Source organism: Pristiophorus japonicus, chromosome 23, assembly GCF_044704955.1.
Source record: "Pristiophorus japonicus isolate sPriJap1 chromosome 23, sPriJap1.hap1, whole genome shotgun sequence".
NCBI classification, from domain to species: domain Eukaryota; kingdom Metazoa; phylum Chordata; class Chondrichthyes; family Pristiophoridae; genus Pristiophorus; species Pristiophorus japonicus.
The window spans coordinates 56,447,217-56,467,491 of record NC_091999.1 but is presented as its reverse complement, the minus strand read 5'-3'; the positions used below and the strand labels follow the sequence as shown (position 1 = coordinate 56,467,491).

General features: G+C 43.8%; 7 non-coding genes across 7 annotated transcripts; all 7 read left to right on the top strand.

The window, feature by feature from the left end:
* The first annotated feature begins 10,282 nt into the window (after nucleotides 1-10,282).
* Nucleotides 10,283-10,363, top strand: trnap-agg (transfer RNA proline (anticodon AGG)). The gene has a single exon. It is a non-coding gene; the product is annotated as a tRNA-Pro (tRNA).
* A 1,595-nt stretch (nucleotides 10,364-11,958) lies between these two features.
* Nucleotides 11,959-12,030, top strand: trnad-guc (transfer RNA aspartic acid (anticodon GUC)). The gene has a single exon. It is a non-coding gene; the product is annotated as a tRNA-Asp (tRNA).
* Nucleotides 12,031-12,250: 220 nt separating this feature from the next.
* On the top strand, nucleotides 12,251-12,331 carry trnap-agg (transfer RNA proline (anticodon AGG)). The gene has a single exon. It is a non-coding gene; the product is annotated as a tRNA-Pro (tRNA).
* A 1,591-nt stretch (nucleotides 12,332-13,922) lies between these two features.
* Nucleotides 13,923-13,994, top strand: trnad-guc (transfer RNA aspartic acid (anticodon GUC)). The gene has a single exon. It is a non-coding gene; the product is annotated as a tRNA-Asp (tRNA).
* A 220-nt stretch (nucleotides 13,995-14,214) lies between these two features.
* On the top strand, nucleotides 14,215-14,295 carry trnap-agg (transfer RNA proline (anticodon AGG)). Its single transcript has one exon. It is a non-coding gene; the product is annotated as a tRNA-Pro (tRNA).
* Nucleotides 14,296-16,174: 1,879 nt separating this feature from the next.
* On the top strand, nucleotides 16,175-16,255 carry trnar-acg (transfer RNA arginine (anticodon ACG)). Its single transcript has one exon. It is a non-coding gene; the product is annotated as a tRNA-Arg (tRNA).
* Nucleotides 16,256-18,130: 1,875 nt separating this feature from the next.
* Nucleotides 18,131-18,211, top strand: trnap-ugg (transfer RNA proline (anticodon UGG)). Its single transcript has one exon. It is a non-coding gene; the product is annotated as a tRNA-Pro (tRNA).
* Nucleotides 18,212-20,275: the final 2,064 nt, after the last annotated feature.

Genomic DNA, 20,275 nt, shown 5'->3' with positions numbered 1-20,275 from the left:
GTTAAGTCTACTACAATTGCAACTCATGTACTCAAACGGGACAAGTTTGGGGTTTGATATAATAGAAGATGAACTCGGTGAGAAGTGATATAAGTTAGATTAAGAAAAAGCACTAAAATGGAACAGTCGGTAACAGAACATCAATTAGTCTCCTCTGGTCATGGAGGAATCAAATATTCGACACACTGTGTTTGAAACGAAGATAATTTGTTCAACATTTATACAAGATATTAATCTCCAGCCCATATATAGGGGTTATTAAGATAATCAGAAACAAACAAGAGGTGCCAGAATGAACATGGTTCAGTGCCCAAAGCAATCCGAGTAAATCCTGTTCTATTTACAAATGCAGCCTTTCTCCTCAGACCATTTAAAAATGAGATGAATAGGAATTTCTTCTTGCAAATCTGTGGAATTCTCTGCCAGAGAGCTGTGGAGGCTGGATCATTGAATATATTTAAGGCGGAGATAAAGAGGTTTAACAGAGGTGCTCACAAACAGGAAGGCTTTAGATTGAGTCAGGGAACAGAGTGGTTCTGCTCACGCAATGAGAGAATGGTTACAGCACGGAAGGCCATTCGGCCCGTCGAGCCCTTGCCGGCTCTGAGCTAGTCCCACTGCCCCGCCTTTTCCCCCCGGCCCTGCAAATGTTTTCTTTCAGATATTATCCAATTCCCTTTTGAAAGCTGTGATTGAGTCTGCCTCCACCATCCTTTGAGGCCGTGCATTCCAGATCCTGACGATTCGTAGCATGAAATAGATTTTTCTTACATCGCCTTTGGTTCTTCTGCTCATCCACCTTAAATCCGTCTCCTCTGGTTCTTGACCCTTCCGCCAATGGGAATAGTATCTCTCGATCTTCTCTGTCCGGACCCTCATGATTTTGAACATTTCTATCAATTCTCCTCTCAACGTTCTCTGCTCCAAGGAGAACAACCCCAGCTTCTCCAGTCAAGTCACAAAACTGAATTCCCTCATCTAGTGAATCATTCTTGTCAATCTCTTCTGCACCCTCTCTAAGGGTATCCCATCCCAATGGGCGGTGCTCAGAATTGGACACAATGCTCCACTTGAGGCCGAACCAGTGTTTTACAAAGGTTCATCATAACCTCCTTGCTTTTGTACTCTATGATGCCCAGGATCCTGCAAGCTTTTTAAACTGCTTTCCAAACCTGTCCTGCCACCTTCAGCGATTTGTCCACATATACCCGCAGGTCTCAATGTTCGTGCATCCCCTTTAGGATTGTACCCTTTAGTTTATATTGTCTCTCCTCGTTCATTTAATCATGTTTTTTCTAATTTTATTTCTTAACTCAGATTCACGGCCTCATTTTATTTCTTCCTCCGAGCCCCTCAACTTAATCTGGCAGTGGGATGTTGGCGAATGGTGATTGATTGCCCTGGGAACCAACAGGAAGAGAGATCAGAGGCCGGAGGGCCAAGGGAGCAGCGTGTTCTGCAACCAATCGCGGTTCTTGAGGGGTGGATCCTGAGTAGGCCTATCGGGTGAGTATGTGTCAACCCCTGTTAAACTATTTATCTTTGAAAAGTTAAATCGAGATTTCTTTTGTCAACAAAACAGTTTAACATCTGTCAGTATTTTATTTCCATTTATGAGTTCCTATTATGAGTTTCAGACACTTCAGTGCCAAGTGGACCAGGTATTTAAAGGTCATTCATTTCCCTCTTTCCATGTTGCTGTTAATTAAAGGGACAGAGATTGATTTCCTCTCATTATGTATTTGTAGTAGTTAACGTAACATCCTTCCTGTTGGTAGTGAGTCACATTCTGTGCTGGGCGTGATGGCTGGTGGCATCAGCCTTTAAAATACGCATTCTAGTGTTCAAATCTCTCCAGGGTCTCACCCTTCCCTATCTCTGTAATCTCCACCAGCCCATCAACCCACTTAATGGTTTGTTTTCTTTGGAACAGAGGAGGCTGAGGGCAGACGTTAATGAGGTGTATAAAATTATGAGGAGCCTAGATAGAGTGCATAGGAAGGACCTATTTCCCTTCACAGAGGGGTCAGAGAGCTCGGAGTTAATTAAAAAGTAGGACCTCAAAGGTCTCTATGTGTGCCTATCTGTATGTATGTCACTGTGTATGTGCAACTGTCTGTGGATATCATCACCATGAATTTGGTATGTACTGGAACTTGTTAAAAAGACTTGGGGAAAATAATACGGTTGTGACATTTGATATCGGCTTTGGTTCAGCGGCAGTATTTTCGACTTCAAGTCCCACTCCTGAGACTTGAGCATATAATCTTGGTTAACACTCGAGTGCAGTACTTGCAGAATTTTGCATTGTCGAAGATGTTGACTTTCGGATGAAATGTTTAATTGAAGCTCTGTCTGCTCTCTCGGGTGAATGTTAAAGTTCCAACAGCATTATTCGATAAAGAGTAGTGAGTTGCCCCGTGTCACTTTTATATAAATATTCTGAAATGCTCACTGAAAACCTGTGTGTATGCGTGTGTCTGTGAGGGTGGAGCTCAAGCCCAGATTCTCACAGAGACAGAATGTGAAGGTTCACAAGTCCTGAATGGCCGAGTGTATAAGTCATTGCATTTAAGATCTAATGGGTTTATACCCGCGTGGTGTCGAACCCCACTCCTGGTAACTCTTGAATTTAACACCGATTTTCTACCATCCTGCTCAGTGTTACTCGAATGGCTTCCGTTGAATTTGTAACCCTGTCACATTCTCAACTGACAAAGAAATGGAATCGTGAAATGTATCTGTGCCTCTCACTCTCTATCTTTAGAGAGCCCTGTATATCTTTATGTGTTTCAGTTTCTGTCACTCTCTGACTCACTCTGTCTGAGGACCGACAAGCTGAATTCAGGGAGCTCGGAGTTAAATTAAAAAGTAGGACCTCAAAGGTCGCAAACTCAGGATTGCTACCAGTGCCACCTGCTAGTCGGAGCAGGAATCGCAGGATAGCTCACGTGAATACGTGGCTTGAAATTTAGTGCAGATGGGAGGGATTCAATTCCTGGGACTTTGGAACTGGTTCTGGGGGGGAGGTGGGACCAGAACTAAACCGGAAGATCTGCACCTGGGCAGGACCAGAAACAAAGTCCAAGGGGGATTGTTTGCTCGTGTTGGGGCATGTTTAAAGTAATATGGCAGGGTGACGGGAGACAGAGGGAAGTAGAAGGGGCGCAGAAGCGAAAAAATAAAAGTAAAGGTGGAGAGCAGAAACCAAATCGGGCCACTTTACAGCAAAATTATAAAGGGTCAAAATGTACTAAAATAACAAGCCTGAAGGCTCTGTGCCTCATTCCGAGGAGAATTCGTAATAAAGTGGACGAATTAACTGCCCAGCAGCAATTACTGAATATGGTATAATTGGCATGATGGAGACATAGCTCCAGGGTGACCAAGGCTGGGAATTCAACATTCAGGAAGCACAGACAGAAATGAAAAGGTGGTGGGGTAGCGTTGCTGGTTAAAGAGGAAATTAAGGCAATAGTAAGGAACGACATTAGCTTGGATGATGTGGAACATGTATGGGTGGATTTGCGGAATACCAAAGGGAAGAAAACGCTAGAGGAGTTTTGTAGAGATCAGTAAACAGTAGAAGTGAAGTTGGGGACAGCATCCAACAAGAAATGAGGGATGTGTGCCATAAAGATACAGCAGTTATCAAGACGTTACTCTACATGTAGATTGGGCGAACCAAACAGGAAGCAATACGGTGGAGGAGGATGTCGAGGGACCATCTAGAGGGCTGGCCATCCTAGACTGGGTGATGTGTAATGAGAAAGGACTAATTAGCAATCTTGTTGTGCGAGGCCCCCTTGGGGAAGAGTGACCATAATAAGGTAGAATTCTTTATTAAGGTGGCAAGTGACACAGTTAATTAAGAGACTAGGATCCTGAACTTAAGGAAAGGTAACTTCGATGGTATGAGACGTGAATTGGCTAGAATAGACTGGCAAATGATACTTAAAGGGTTGACGGTGGATAGGCCATGGCAAACATTTAAAGATCACATGGATGAACTTCAACAATTTTATTTCCCTGTCTGGAGTAAAAATAAAATGGGGAAGGTGGTTCAACCGTAGCTAACAAGGGAAATTAAGGATAGTGTTAAATGCAAGGAAGAGACATATAAATTGGCCAGAAAAAGCCGTAACCTGAGGACTGGGAGAAGTTTAGAATTCAGCAGAGGAGGACAAAGGGTTTAATTAGGAAGGGGAAAATAGATTATGAGAGGAAGCTTGTTGGAAACATAGTAAAGTTCGAAAGATATGTGAAGACAAAAAGATTAGAGAAGACAAATGTAGGTCCCTTGCAGTCAGATTCAGGTGAATTTATAATGGGGAACAAAGAAATGGTAGACCAGTTGAACAATTACTTTGTTTCTGTCTTCACGAAGGAAGACACGCATAGCCTTCCAAAATACTAGGGCACCAAGGATCTAGCGAGAAGGAGGAATTGAAGGAAATCCTTATCAGTCAGGTAATTGTGTTAGGGAAATTGATGGGATTGAAGACCGATAAATCCCCGGGGCCTGATAGTCTGCATTGGAAAGTACTTAAGGAAGTGGCCCTAGAAATAGCGGATTCATTGGTGATCATTTTCCAACAGTCCATGGACTCCAGATCAGTTGTTATGGACTGGAGAGTAGCTAATGTAAGACCACATTTTAAAAAAGGAGGGAGATAGAAAATGGATAATTATAGACCGGTTAGCCTGACATCAGTAGTGGGGAAAATGTAGGAATCAATTATTAAAGATGAAATAGCAGTGCATTTGTAAAGCAATGACAGGATCGGTCCAAGCTGCATGAATTTATGAAAGGGAAATCAAGCTTGACAAATCTTCTGGAATTTATTGAGGATGTAACTAGTATAGTGGACAAGGGGAACCAGTGGATGTGGTGTATTTGGACTTTCAAAAGACTTTCAATAAGGTCCCACACAGGTATTGGTGTGCAAAATTAAAGCACATGGTATTGGGGGTAATGTACTGACGTGGATAGAGAACTGGTTGGCAGACAGGAAGCAGAGAGTCGGGATAAACGGGTCCTTTTCAGAAAAGCAGTCAGTGACTAGTGGGGTGCCACAGGGCTCAGTGCTGGGACCCCAGCTATTTACAATATACATTAATGATTTAGGTGAAGGAATTGAGTGTAATATCTTCAAGTTTACAGATGATACTAACAGGGTGGGGGTGTGAGCTGTGAGGAGGACGCTAAGAGGCTGCAGGGTGACTTGGACAGGTTAGGTGAGTGGGCAAATGCATGGCAGATGCAGTATAATGTGAATAAATGTGAGGTTATCCACTTTGGCGGCAAAAACACGAAGGTAGAATATTATCTGTATGGCGGCAGATTAGGAAAAGGGGAGGTGCAATGGGAGCTGCGTGTCGTGGTACATCTGTCATTGAAAGTTGGCATGCAGTTACAGCAGGCGGTGAAGAAGGCAAATGGTATTTTGGCCTTTATAGCTAGGGGTTTTGGGTATAGGAGTACGGAGGTCTTACTGCAGTTGTACAGGGCCTTTGTGAGACCTCACCTGGAATATTGTGTTCAGTTTTGGTCTGGTAATCTGAGGATGGACTTTCTTGCTATTGAGGGAGTGCAGCGAAGGTTCACCAGACTGATTCCCGGGATGACAGGACTGACATATGAGGAGAGACTGGATCGACAGTGGCTTGTAGTCACTGGAGTTAAGAAGCATGAGAGGGGATCTCATCGAAACATGAACAATTCTGACGGGACTTAACAGGTTAGATGCAGCAAGAAAATTCCCGATGTTGGGGAAGTCCAGAATTAGGGGACACAGTCTAATGATAAGGGGCAGGTCATTTAGGACCGAGATGAGGAGAAACTTCTTCACTCAGAGAGTTGTTAACCTGTGGAATTCCCTATCGCAGAGAGTTGTTGATGCCAATTCATTGGCTATATTCAAGAGGGAGTTAGATATAGCCATTATGGCTAAAGGCATCAAGAGGTTTGGAGAGAAAGCAGGAAAGGGGTACTGAGCTGAATGATCAGCCATGATCTTATTGAATGGTGGTGCAGATTCGAAAGCCCGAATGGCCTACTCCTGCACCTATTTTCTATGTTTCTCTGTTTGTCCCTGTCTCTCAATCTGTCTCTTACTTTCTCACGGTGTCAAAATTCTGCTTCAATGGGATTCTCTCAGTCTCCCTGTCTATTTGGGTCTCTCTTTCCCATCATCCCTCTCTGTCTGACTGTCTCTCTCTTTCCCATCGTCTCACTTTATCTGTCTATGTCTCTGCCTGCCTGTCTTTCTTTGCCCTGTCTCTAACCTGCTGAGTATTTCTATCATTTTCTCTTTTTATCTCTGTCTCTCTCACTCTATCTGTCTCTCTCTCTCTATCTGTCTATCTCTGTGTCTCTCTTTGTCCCTGTCTTCATCTCTGTATTTCTATCACTCTTTCCCTTTCTCTCTTTATAGAGCACACACACATCTTTGTATGTATGTGCTTGAGTTTTTTTTCTCACTGAGTCTTTCTCTCCCTCTCAGTCTCACACTTTATCTGTCTCTTTGTCTCTATCTCGCTGTCTGTCTCTCCCTGTTTCTCTGTTTATCTATGTGTCTCAATGTGCCTGTCGACTTCTCATGCTGTCCAGTTCTGTTCACAGCTCGATTTCTGCTCTTAGAGAGCCCATACCCCTCTTTACCTCGTTAGTATAGTGGTGATTATCACTGCCTGTTACGCAGGAGACCGGAGTTGAATTCCCAGACGGGGGGAAGGCTTTTTCAAAATGTAGAATTTTACTTTTGTTTCTTGGTATAGATTCATGTTAAAAAGTTCGAGAGCAATAAAGAAGAGTAAAAATACAAAAAGAGGAGATTGCCTCTTCCAGATTTTTAGCAAACAGAAACTTTTTCAGGATTCTGTGGCCGTCTGCTGCACAGAGATGGATGACTGAGTTTTATCTGAGTGATATTTAAAAATGCAGCAAACTAGTAGTCGTGGCCCAGTGATTAAGGCGATGCACTAGAAATGCATTGGGTTTTCCCCGCCAGGTTCGAATCCTGCCGACTACAATTCTTTCCATTTCACAATTTAGCGAGGTCTCTGCAAAACTGATCCTGTGGTTGGTGGAATAAAGTACCACATCTTTCAACACTGCCATTTTTTTTATTTTTTTCATTAATCTGCAATATTCACGATACATACGGATAGAAAAAAGCAAAAGGCAGCCAAAGTAGCGAGAGTGATCCTGCCTGTCTATCCCTCTATTTGTCTAAGGCACTCTGTGTATATCTTGATCTGGTGTCATAGTACATGAGTCATTGAAAGTTGGCAGCAGGCGGTAAAAAGGCAAATGGCATGTTCGCCTTCATAGCGAGGTGATTTGAGTATAGGAGCAGGGAGGTCTTACTGCAATTACACAGGGTCTTGGTGAGGCCACACCTGGAATATTGTGTTCAGTTTTGGTCTCCAAATCTGAGGAAGGACGTCCTTGCGATTGAGGGAGTTCAGCGAAGGTTCACCAGCTTGATTCCCGGGATGGCAGGACTGACATATGAGGAGAGACTTGATCAACTGGGCTGGTATCCACTGGAGTTTAGAAGAATGAGAGGCGATCTCATAGAAATATATAACTTTCTGACGAGATTGGAAGGGTTAGAGGCAGAAAGAATGTTCCCGTTGCTGTGGAGTTCAAGAACCAAGGTCTCAGTCCAAGAATAAGGGGTAAGCCATTTAAGACCGAGATGAGGAGAAACTTCTTCACTCAGAGAGTGGTTAACCTGTGGAATTCTCTACCGCAGAAAGTTGTTGAGGCCATTTCGTTAGATATATTCAAAAGGGAGTTAGATATGGCCCTTACGGCTAAAGAGATCAAGGGGTATGGAGAGAAAGCAGGAAAGGGGTACTGAGGTTGAATGATAAGCCATGATCTTATTGAATAGCGGTGCAGGCTCGAAGGGCCGAATGACCAACTCCTGCAACTAATTTATATGTTTCTATGTTGATGCGTGTATATTTTTGACAAGTGTGTGTGTGTGTGTCTGTATATGTCTATCTGTATGTATGTCTCTGTGTATGTGCAACTGTCTATGGAAATCATCACATTGAATTTGATGTGTCCTGGAACATTTTTAAAAACTTGGGGAAAATAATACAGTTGTGATCTTTGATATTCGCTATGGTTCATTGGCTCCATTCTCGACTGAATCAGGAGGTTGTGTGTGTAAGTCCCACTCCTGAGACTTGAGCATACAATCTTGGCTGACACTCAAATGCAGTATTTGGGGAATTTTGCATTGTTGAAGCTGTTGACTTTCGGATGAAATGTGAAATGGAAGCTTCGTCTGCACCTTCGGGTGGATGTGAAAGTTCCCAGAGCCTTATCGAAGAAGAATAGGAGAGTTGCGCCCATGTCAATATGACGAAAAATGTTGGAAAATGCTCCCTGAAATCCGATGTGTCTGTGTGCGTCTGTGCGGATGGAGTTAAAGGCCAGCTTCTCATCGAGACAGAGTCCCAGCATTGACAGGACGAGAATGGCCGGGCGGTTAAGGTGTTGGGCATAAAATCCAATGGGTTTATACCCGTGTGAGCTCGAACCCCACTCCTGGAATATGTTAATTAAATAGAGATTTTTCCCATCCTGCTCAGTGATATCCGATTTTCATCTGTTGCATTTGCATTTTTCTGTAACTCTGTGACACTCTGAGCAGACAATGAAATGAAATTGTGAAATGTTTCTGTATCACTCAGTCTCTGCCTCTTTCTCACTTTAGAGAGCTGTGTATGTGTTTATGTCTCTCTCAGTCTGCCTCTCTCTGACTCACTCTGTCTGTCCCTGTCTCTCCGTTTGTCTCTGTCTCTCAATCTGTCTCTCTCACGGTGTCCAGTTCTGTTCCAATAGGATTCTCTCAGACTCTTTCTCTGACTGGCTCTCTCTTTCCCATCATTTCTATGTCTCTCTCTCTATCTGACTTTCTCTCTATCTGTCTCCCTCTTTGTCTCCCTTTTTGTTCCTGTCTTTTTCTTGTCATTCCATCACAATTTGCCTCACTCTCTTTATGGAGCACGCAAACATATCTCTGTGTATGTATGCATTTGAGTCTTTGTCACGCTCAGTCTGACCCTCCCTCTCAGTCTCAAGCTTTCTGTCTCTCTCTGTCTCTATCTCGCTGTCTGCCTCTCCCTGTTTCACTGTTTGTCTCTGTTTCTCAATGTGTCTGTCTCATTCTCACGGTGATCAGTTCTGTTCCAATGGGATTCTCTCAGTCTCTCTTCTGACTGTCCCACCATCTCTGTCTGTCTATGTCTCTGCCTGTCTGTCTATCTTTGCCTGTGGCTGGTAGTTCCTGTATCTAACCTGCTGGGAATTGCCATAATTTTCTGTTGATATCTTTGTCTTTCTCTCGCTCTGTCGCTCTCTCTCTATCTGTCTCTCTCCTTGTCACTGCCTTTATCACGGACTTTCTCTCACTCTTTCCCTCTCTCTCTTTAGAGATCAGACACACACACATATCTCTGTATATGTAAGTGTTTGAGTCTTTTTCTCACTCAGTCTTCCTCTTCTTCTCAGTCTCGACTTTCTGTCTCTTGTTGCCTCGATCTCGTTGTCTGTCTCTCCCTGTTTTTCGGTTTGGCTCTGTCTCTCATTGTGTCTGTCGACTTCTCATGGTGTCCAGTTCTGTTCAGCTCGATTCCTGCTCTGGCAGCTACATTACCTGTCAGCTCCTCGTTAGTCTAGTGGTGAGTATCCCCACCTGTCACGCGGGAGACCGGGGTTCAATTCAAAATGGAGAATTTTACTTCTGTTTCTTGGAAGAGTTTCATATTAAAAAGTTCCACAGCAATAATGAACTGTAAAAATACACGTTGAGGATAGAGCCTCTTCCAGATTTTTCGGAAACGGAGACTTTTTCACGATTCTTTGGCCGTCTGCTGCACAGAGATTGATGACTGAGTTTTTTCTGAGTTAATCTCTACCAAGTACTCACCAGGTTCTCACAGGACCAGAATAGCCGAGTGGTAATGGCGTTGGCGTTAAAATTCAATTGTTTTTTTTCCCGCGTGGGTTCGTACCCCACTCCTGGTATCTCTTTCATTTGACCCGGATTTCCTCCCATTCTGATCAGTAAAACCGGATTTTCATCGTTTGAATCAGCAATTTTCTGTAACAATGTGACAAACTGAACCGATAATGAAATGTATCCGTGTCGCTCGGTCTCTGCCTCTCTCTCTCTCTTCAGAGAACAGTGCATTGTTGAGATGTTTGAGTCTTTGTCTCTGTCAGTCTGACTCACTCTGTCTGTAGCTGAAAAAGACAGTAATCGTGGCCGAGTGGTTAAGGCGATGGACTAGGAATCCATTGGGTTATCCCGCGCATGTTCGAATCCTGCCGACTACCATTCTCAGCATTTTTCATTCCATTTCACAATTTAACCGGTTCTCTGCCAAACTGATCCTGAGATGGATGGAATAACGTCCCACACCTTTCAACACTGATATTTTTTTCTCATTTTTATTAATCTGCAATATTCACGATACATCCGTTTCAAATATCGCAAACATCAGTCAAAGTTGCGACAGTGATTCAGCCTGTCCATCCCTCGAGATGACGAAGGCATCTGTGCATGCCCGTTGGTGCGTGCACATTTTTGGTTATGTGTGTGCGTGTCTTTGTGTCTGTCTATCTCTATATATGTCTCTGTGTATATGCAACTGTCTGTGGAAATCATCACCATGAATTTGGTATGTCCTGGAACTTATAAAAAAGACTTGGGGGAAATAATAAGGTTGTGAACTTTTGTATCGGCTTTGGTTCAGTGGCAGCACTCTCGATTGAATCGGGAGTTTGTGTGTTCAAGTCGCACTTCTGAGACTTGAGCATTATCATCCTGGCAAACACTCAAGTGCAGCACTTGGGGAATTTTGCAATGTTGAAGCTGTTGACTTTCGGATGAAATGTTAAATTTAATCTCCGTCTGCACCCTCGGGTGGATATGAAAGTTCCCAGTGCATTACTCGAAAAAGAATAGGAGAGTTGCCCCCGTCTCAATATTCCTAAAAATGTTCCTAAATGCTCACTGAAAGCCGATGTGTATGTGTTTGTATGTGGGGTCGGGGTTGAAGCCCAGATTCTCACAGAGACGGAATGCAGGCTCTCACAGGACGAGGATAGCCGAGTGGTTGAGGCGTTGGCCTTGAATTTTAATGGAATTTTCCCGCGTGGGTTCGCACACCACTCCTGGTATCTCTTTAATTTAACACGGATTTCCTCCCATTCTGATCAGTGAGACCGGATTTTCATCGGTTGAATCAGCAATTTTCTGTAACAATGTGACACTCTGAACCGATAATGAAATGCAATTGTGAAATGTATCTGCGTCGCTCGGTCTCTCCCTCTCTCTCTCATCAGAGAGTTGTGTATGTGTTTGTATGTTTGAGTCTTTGTCTCTCTCAGTCTGACTCACTCTGGCTGTCCCTGTTTCTCTGTTTGTCTCTGTCTCTCAATTTGTCTCTTTCTCACGGTGCCACGTCTGTTCCAATGGGATTCTCTCAGACTCTTTGTCTGACTGGCTCTCTCTTTCCCATCATTTCGGTCTGTCCATGTCTTTGCCTGTCTCTGTTAGTGCCTGCCTGTAAGCTGAGAAGTATTTCCATCATTTTCTGTTTCAGTCTCTATCGCTCTCTCTCCATCTGTCTCTTTCCTTGTAACTGTCTTTATCATTGTCTTTCTATCACTCTTTCCCTCTCTCTCTCTTAATAGATCAAACACACACACATCTCTGTATATGTATATGTTTGAGTCTTTTTCTCACTGAGTCTGCCTCTCCTTCTCAGTCTCACACTTTCTGTCTCTCGTTGTCTCTATCTCGCTGTCTGACTCTCCTTGTTTGTCGGTTTGTCTCTGTCTCTCAATGTGTCTGTCGACTTCTCATGGTGTCCAGTTCTGTTCACAGTGGCTCGATTACTGCTCTGGCAGAACGGGTACACGTCAGTTCCTCGTTAGTATAGTGGTGAGTATCCCCGCCTGTCACGCGGGAGACCGGGGTTCAATTCCCCGACGGGGAGGCAGTTGTTTCAAAATGTAGAATTTTATTTCTATTTCTTTGGAAGAGATTCATATTAAAAAGTTCCAGAGCAATATCGAACTGTAAAAATACAGATAGGGGAAATTTCCTCGTCCAGATTTTTAGCAAACGGAGAATTTTTCAGGAGTCTTTGGCCGTCTGCTGGACAGAGATGGATGACTGAGTTTTTTCTGAGTCACGCTTAAAAAGGCAGCGACACAGTAGTCGTGGCCGGGTGGTTAAGGCGATGGACTAGGAATCCAATGGGTTATCCCGCGCATGTTCGAATCCTGCCGACTACCATTCTCAGCATTTTTCATTCCATTTCACAATTTAACCGGTTCCCTGCCAAACTGATCCTGAGATGGATGGAATAACGTCCCACACCTTTCAACACTGACATTTTTTTCTCATTTTTATTAATCTGCAATATTCACGATACATCCGTTTCAAAAATCGCAAACATCAGTCAAAGTTGCGACAGTGATTCAGCCTGTCTTTCCCTCGAGATGACGAAGGCATCTGTGCATGTCCGTTGGTGCGTGCACATTTTTGGTTATGTGTGTGCGTGTCTTTGTGTCTGTCTATCTCTATATATTTCTCTGTGTATGTGCAACTGTCTGTGGAAATCATCACCATGAATTTGGTATGTCCTGGAACTTATAAAAAAGACGTGGTGGAAATAGAAAGGTTGTGAACTTTTGTATCGGCTTTGGTTCAGTGGCAGCACTCTCGACTGCATCGGGAGTTTGTGTGTTCAAGTCGCACCTCTGAGGACTTGAGCATTATCATCCTGGCAAACACTCAAGTGCAGCATCTGGGGAATTTTGCAATGTTGAAGCTGTTAACTTTCGGATGAAATGTTAAATTGAATCTCCGTCTGCCCCCTCGGGTGGATATGAAAGTTCCCAGTGCATTACAGTGAATAGGAGAGTTGCCCCCGTCTCAATATTCCTAAAAATGTTCCTAAATTCTCACTGAAAGCCGATGTGTATGTGTTTGTATGTGGGGTCTGGGTTGAAGCCCAGATTCTCACAGAGACGGAATGCAGGCTCTCACAGGACGAGGATGGCCGAGTGGTTGAGGCGTTGGCCTTGAATTTTAATGGATTTTTCCCGCGTGGGTTCGCACACCACTCCTGGTGTCTCTTTAATTTAACACGGATTTCCTCCCTTTCTGATCAGTGAGACCGGATTTTCATCGGTTGAATCAGCAATTATCTGTAACAATGTGACACTCTGAACCGATAATGAAATGAAATTGTGAAATGTATCTGCGTCGCTCGGTCTCTCCCTCTCTGTCTCTTCAGAGAGTTGTGTATGTGTTTGTATGTTTGAGTCTTTGTCTCTCTCAGTCTGACTCACTCTGGCTGTCCCTGTTTCTCTGTTTGTCTCTGTCTCTCAATCTGTCTCTTTCTCACGGTGCCTCGTCTGTTCCAATAGGATTCTCTCAGACTCTTTGTCTGACAAGCTCTCTCTTTCCCATCATTTCGGTCTGTCCATGTCTTTGCCTGTCTCTGTGAGTCCCTGCCTGTAAGCTGAGAAATATTTCCATCATTTTCTGTTTTAGTCTCTATCGCTCTCTCTCCATCTGTCTCTTTCCTTGTAACTGTCTTTATCATTGTCTTTCTATCACTCTTTCCCTCTCTCTCTCTTAATAGATCAAACACACACACATCTCTGTATATGTATATGTTTGAGTCTTTTTCTCACTGAGTCTGCCTCTCCTTCTCAGTCTCACACTTTCTGTCTCTCGTTGTCTCTATCTCGCTGTCTGACTCTCCTTGTTTGTCGGTTTGTCTCTGTCTCTCAATGTGTCTGTCGACTTCTCATGGTGTCCAGTTCTGTTCACAGTGGCTCGATTACTGCTCTGGCAGAACGGGTACACGTCAGTTCCTCGTTAGTATAGTGGTGAGTATCCCCGCCTGTCACGCGGGAGACCGGGGTTCAATTCCCCGACGGGGAGGCAGTTGTTTCAAAATGTAGAATTTTATTTCTATTTCTTTGGAAGAGATTCATATTAAAAAGTTCCAGAGCAATATCGAACTGTAAAAATACAGATAGGGGAAATTTCCTCGTCCAGATTTTTAGCAAACGGAGAATTTTTCAGGAGTCTTTGGCCGTCTGCTGGACAGAGATGGATGACTGAGTTTTTTCTGAGTCACGCTTAAAAAGGCAGCGACACAGTAGTCGTGGCCGGGTGGTTAAGGCGATGGACTAGGAATCCAATGGGTTATCCCGCGCATGTTCGAATCCTGCCGACTACCATTCTCAGCATTTTTCATTCCATTTCACAATTTAACCGGTTCCCTGCCAAACTGATCCTGAGATGGATGGAATAACGTCCCACACCTTTCAACACTGACATTTTATTCTCATTTTTATTAATCTGCAATATTCACGATACATCCGTTTCAAAAATCGCAAACATCAGTCAAAGTTGCGACAGTGATTCAGCCTGTCTTTCCCTCGAGATGACGAAGGCATCTGTGCATGTCCGTTGGTGCGTGCACATTTTTGGTTATGTGTGTGCGTGTCTTTGTGTCTGTCTATCTCTATATATTTCTCTGTGTATGTGCAACTGTCTGTGGAAATCATCACCATGAATTTGGTATGTCCTGGAACTTATAAAAAAGACGTGGTGGAAATAGAAAGGTTGTGAACTTTTGTATCGGCTTTGGTTCAGTGGCAGCACTCTCGACTGCATCGGGAGTTTGTGTGTTCAAGTCGCACCTCTGAGGACTTGAGCATTATCATCCTGGCAAACACTCAAGTGCAGCATCTGGGGAATTTTGCAATGTTGAAGCTGTTAACTTTCGGATGAAATGTTAAATTGAATCTCCGTCTGCCCCCTCGGGTGGATATGAAAGTTCCCAGTGCATTACAGTGAATAGGAGAGTTGCCCCCGTCTCAATATTCCTAAAAATGTTCCTAAATTCTCACTGAAAGCCGATGTGTATGTGTTTGTATGTGGGGTCTGGGTTGAAGCCCAGATTCTCACAGAGACGGAATGCAGGCTCTCACAGGACGAGGATGGCCGAGTGGTTGAGGCGTTGGCCTTGAATTTTAATGGATTTTTCCCGCGTGGGTTCGCACACCACTCCTGGTGTCTCTTTAATTTAACACGGATTTCCTCCCTTTCTGATCAGTGAGACCGGATTTTCATCGGTTGAATCAGCAATTATCTGTAACAATGTGACACTCTGAACCGATAATGAAATGAAATTGTGAAATGTATCTGCGTCGCTCGGTCTCTCCCTCTCTGTCTCTTCAGAGAGTTGTGTATGTGTTTGTATGTTTGAGTCTTTGTCTCTCTCAGTCTGACTCACTCTGGCTGTCCCTGTTTCTCTGTTTGTCTCTGTCTCTCAATCTGTCTCTTTCTCACGGTGCCTCGTCTGTTCCAATAGGATTCTCTCAGACTCTTTGTCTGACAAGCTCTCTCTTTCCCATCATTTCGGTCTGTCCATGTCTTTGCCTGTCTCTGTGAGTCCCTGCCTGTAAGCTGAGAAATATTTCCATCATTTTCTGTTTTAGTCTCTATCGCTCTCTCTCCATCTGTCTCTCTCCTTGTAACTGTCTTTATCATTGTCTTTCTATCACTCTTTCCCTCTCTCTCTCATAATAGATCACACACACACACCGCTGTATATGGAAATGTTTGAATCTTTTTCTCACTCAGTCTGCCTCTTCTTCTCAGTCTCACACTTTCTGTCTCTCGTTGTCTCTATCTCGCTGTCTGTCTCTCCCTGTTTGTCGGTTTGTCTCTGTCTCTCAATGTGTCTGTCGACTTCTCATGTTGTCCAGTTCTGTTCACAGTGGCTCGACTACTGCTCTGGCAGAACTGGTACACGTCAGTTCCTCGTTAGTATAGTGGTGAGTATCCCCGCCTGTCATGAGGAGTCCGGGAATCAATTCCCCGACGGGGAGGCAGTTGTTTCAAAATGTTGAATTTTACTTCTGTTTCTTGGAAGAGATTCATATTAAAAAGTTCCAGAGCAATATCGAACTGTAAAAATACAGACAGAGAAGATTGCCTCGTCCAGATTTTTAGCAAACGGAGATTTTTTCAAGCGTCTTTGGCCGTCTGCTGCACAGAGATGGATGACTGAGTTTTTTCTGAGTCACGTTTAAAAAGGCAGCGACACAGTAGTCGTGGCCGAGTGGTTAAGGCGATGGACTACGAATCCATTGGGTTATCCCGCGCATGTTCGAATCCTGCCGACTACCATTCTCAGCACTTTTCATTCCATTTCACAATTTAACCGGTTCTCTGCCAAACTGATCCTGAGATGGATGGAATAACGACCCACACTTTTCAACACCGACATTTTTTACTCATTTTTATTAATCTGCAATATTCACGATACATCCGTTTCAAAAATCGCAAACATCAGTCAAAGTTGCGACAGTGATTCAGCCTGTCTATCCCTCTAGATTTCTGAGGCATTGGGGCGTGCAAATTTTTGGTTTTGTGTGTGTGTCTCTGTGTCTGTCTATCACTATATATGGTCTCTGTGTATATGCAACTGTCTGTGGAAATCATCACCATGAATTTGGTATGTCCTGGAACTTATAAAACAGACTTGGGGGAAATAATAAGGTTGTGAACTTTTGTATCGGCTTTGGTACAGTGGCAGCATTCTCGACTGAATCGGGAGTTTGTGTGTTCAAGTCGCACTTCTGAGACTTGAGCATATCATCCTGGCAAACACTCAAGTGCAGCACTTGGGGAATTTTGCAATGTTGAAGCTGTTGTCTTTCGGATGAAATGTTAAATTGAAGCTCCGTCTGCACCCTCGGGTGGATATGAAAGTTCCCAGTGCATTACTCGAAAAAGAATAGGAGAGTTGCCCCCGTCTCAATATCACGAAAAATGTTCGTAAATGCTCACTGAAAGCCGATGTGTCTGTGTTTGTATGTGGGGTTGGGGTTGAAGCCCAGATTCTCACAAAGACAGAATGCAGGTTTTCACAGGAGCAGGATAGCCGAGTGGTTGAGGCGTTGGCCTTGAATTTTAATGGTTGTTTACCGCGTGGGTTCGTACCCCACTCCTGGTACCTCTTTAATTTAACACGGATTTCCTCCCATTCTGATCAGTGAGACCGTATTTTCATCGGTTGAATCAGCAAATTTCTGTAACAATGTGACACTCTGAACCGATAATGAAATGAAATTGTGAAATGCATCTGCGTCGCTTGGTCTCTTCCTCTCTCTCTCTCTCTTCAGATAAGTTGTGCATGTGTTTGTGTTTGTATGTTTGAGTCTTTGTCTTTTTCAGTCTGACTACTCTGTCTGTCCCTGTTTCTCTGTTTGTCTCTGTCTCTCAATCTGTCTCTTTCTCACGGTGCCACGTCTGTTCCAATGGGATTCTCTCAGACTCTTTGTCTGACTGGCTCTCTCTTTCCCATCATTTCGGTCTGTCCATGTCTTTGCCTGTCTCTGTGAGTCCCTGCCTGTAAGCTGAGAAGTATTTCCATCATTTTCTGTTTTAGTCTCAATCGCTCTCTCTCCATCTGTCTCTCTCCTTGTAACTGTCTTTATCATTGTCTTTCTATCACTCTTTCCCTCTCTCTCATAATAGATCACACACACACATCTCTGTATATGGAAATGTTTGAGTCTTTTTCTCACTCAGTCTGCCTCTCCTTCTCAGTCTCACACTTTCTGTCTCTCGTTGTCTCTATCTCGCTGTCTGTCTCTCCCTGTTTGTCGGTTTGTCTCTGTCTCTCAATGTGTCTGTCGACATCTCATGGTGTCCAGTTCTGTTCACAGTGGCTCGATTACTGCTCTGGCAGGACTGGTACACGTCAGTTCTCTTTGGTATAGTGGTGAGTATCCCTGCCTGTCACGCGGGAGACCGGGGTTCAATTCCCCGACGGGGAGGCAGTTGTTTCAAAATGTTGAATTTTACTTCTGTTTCTTGGAAGAGATTCATATTAAAAAGTTCCAGAGCAATATCCAACTGTAAAAATACAGATAGAAGAGATTGCCTCGTCCAGATTTTTCGCAAACGCAGAATTTTTCAGGCGTCTTTGGCCGTCTGCTGCACAGAGATGGATGACTGAGTTTTTTCTGAGTAACGTTTAAAATGGCAGCGACACAGTAGTCGTGGCCGAGTAGTTAAGGCGATGGACTTGGAATCCATTGGGTTATCCGGCGTATGTTCGAATCCTGCCGACTACCATTCTCAGCATTTTTCATTCCAATTCACAATGTAACCAGTTCTCTGCCAAACTGATCCTGAGATAGATGGAATAACGTCCCACACCTTTCAACACCGACATTTTTTTCTCATTTTTATTAATCTGCAATATTCACGATACATCCGTTTCAAAAATCGCAAACATCATTCAATGTTGCGACAGTGATTCAGCCTCTCTATCCCCGAGTAGTCGAGGGCATCTGTGCATGCCCGTTGGTGCGTGCAAATTTTTGGTTATGTTTGTGTGTGTCTCTCTGTCTGTCTATCTCTATATATGTCTCTGTGTATGTGCACCTGTCTGTGGAAATCATCACCATGAATTTGGTATGTCCTGGAACTTATAAAAAAGATTTGGGGAAAATAATACGGTTGTGAACTTTTGTATCGGCTTTGGTTCAGTGGCAGCATTCTCGACTGAATCGGGAGTTTGTGTGTTCAAGTCGCACTCCTGAGACTTGAGCATATCATCTTGGCTAACACTCAAGTGCAGCACTTGGAGTATTTTGCAATGTTGCAGCTGTTGACTTTCGGATGAAATGTTAAATTGAAGCTCCGTCTGCACCCTCGGGTGGATATGAAAGTTCCCAGTGCATTACTCGAAAAAGAATAGGAGAGTTGCCCCCGTGTCAATATTACTAAAAATGTTCGTAAATGCTCACTGAAAGCCGATGTGCATGTGTTTGTATGTGGGGTTAGGGTTGAAGCCCAGCTACTCACAGAGACAGAATCCAGGTTCTCACAGGACCAGGATAGCCGAGTGGTTGAGACGTTGGCCTTAAAATTCAATAGTTTTTTTCCCGCGTGGGTTCGTACCCTCCTCCTGGTATCTCTTGAATTTAACACGGATTTCCTCCCTTTCTGATCAGTGAGACCGGATTTTCATCGGTTGAATCAGTAATTTTCTGTAACAATGTGACACTCTGAACCGATAATGAAATGAAATTGTGAAATGCATCTGTGTCGCTCGGTCTCTGCTTCTCTCTCTCTCTTCAGAGTGTTGTGTATGTGTTTGTATGTTTGAGTCTTTGTCTCTCTCAGTCTTACTCACTCTGTCTGTCCCTGTTTCTCTGTTTATCTCTGTCTCTCAATCTGTCTCTTTCTCACTGTGCCACGTCTGTTCCAATGGGATTCTCTCAGACTCTTTGTCTGACTGGCTCTCTCTTTCCCATCATTTCGGTCTGTCCATGTCTTTGCCTGTCTCTGTTAGACCCTGCCGGTAAGCTGAGAAATATTTCTTTCATTTTCTGTTTTAGTCTCTATCGCTCTCTCTATCTGTCTCTCTCCTTGCCACTGTCTTTATCATTGTCTTTCTCTCACTCTTTCCCTCTCTCTCTTAATACATCACACACACACATCTCTGTATATGTATGTGTTTGAGTCTTTTTCTCACTTAATGTGCCTCTCCTTCTCAGTCTCACTCTTTCTGTCTCTCGTTCTCTCTATCTCGCTGTCTGTCTCTCCCTGTTTGTCGGTTTGTCTCTGTCTCTCAATGTGTCTGTCGACTTCTCATTGTGTCCACTTCTGTTCACAGTGGCTCGATTCCTGCTCTGACAACCTAGTACCCGTCATTTCCTCTTTAGAACAGTGGTGAGCATCCCCGCCTGTCACGCGGTTCAATTTCCCGATGGGGAGACAGTTGTTTCAAAATGTTGAGTTCTACCTCTGTTTCTTGGTAGAGATTCATATTAAAAAGTTCCAGAGCAACAAAGATGTGTAATAATGCAGGTGGAGGAGATTGCATCGTCCAGATTTTTTGCAAATGTAGACTTTTTCAGGAGTCTTTGGCCGTCTGTTGCACAGAGATGGGTGACTAAGTTTTTCCTGAGTAACGTTTAAAAAGGCAGCGACACAGTAGTCGTGGCCGAGTGGTTAAGGCGATGGACTAGAAGTCCATTGGGTTATCCCACACAGGTTCGAATCCTGCCAACTCCGATTCTCAGCTATTTTCATTCCATCTCACAATTTAACCAGTTCCCTGCCAAACTGATCCTGAGATAGATGGAATAACGTCCCACACGTTTCAACACTGACATTTTTTTTTCATT